Here is a 501-nt window from a genome sequence, read left to right as displayed (position 1 = left end):
TACTGGGTCTTGGAGACTCACACTGAAAGTACCGCCGCTCATGTGGTTGTTAAAATCAAAAGGTCAAAGGTCAACCTCCAGCTGTATTCCGTAGGTCTGCGGCTGTTGGGTTCTAAACCCGTGACTCTCGGACCTCGAATGTTGAACGATGCAGTTTATTTTTTATACCGTAAGCAGTGAAGAGATTCTCCGTTGAATCTCGTTCATCTCTGTGTCACTGACGGGCAGAACAATTAAAGTTCTTCACATGTGACTTTCTTCAATTCCTGCGGGGGTATGTCAGCGCTATGTTCAACTAAACAGGACTCAGGGTTTATTTGGTGGTGCACTCTGGGGTTTTTTTTTTCAACAACGCAGTAATGATGATAGAGCTCATTGGCTGTTTTTTGGGCTGCAGGAGGAAACTTCAGAACCTGGACCACGAGCCTGGAATTGAACCTTAGACAAGAGCACTAACCACTGTGCCACCTCGCAGCCCTAATATCGCCCCCCCCGCCCCCC

Source organism: Cynoglossus semilaevis, chromosome 16, assembly GCF_000523025.1.
Source record: "Cynoglossus semilaevis isolate Cse_v1.0 chromosome 16, Cse_v1.0, whole genome shotgun sequence".
Lineage (NCBI taxonomy): Eukaryota > Metazoa > Chordata > Actinopteri > Pleuronectiformes > Cynoglossidae > Cynoglossus > Cynoglossus semilaevis.
The sequence above is the reverse complement of the archived record's forward strand: the minus strand, read 5'-3'. Positions refer to the sequence as shown.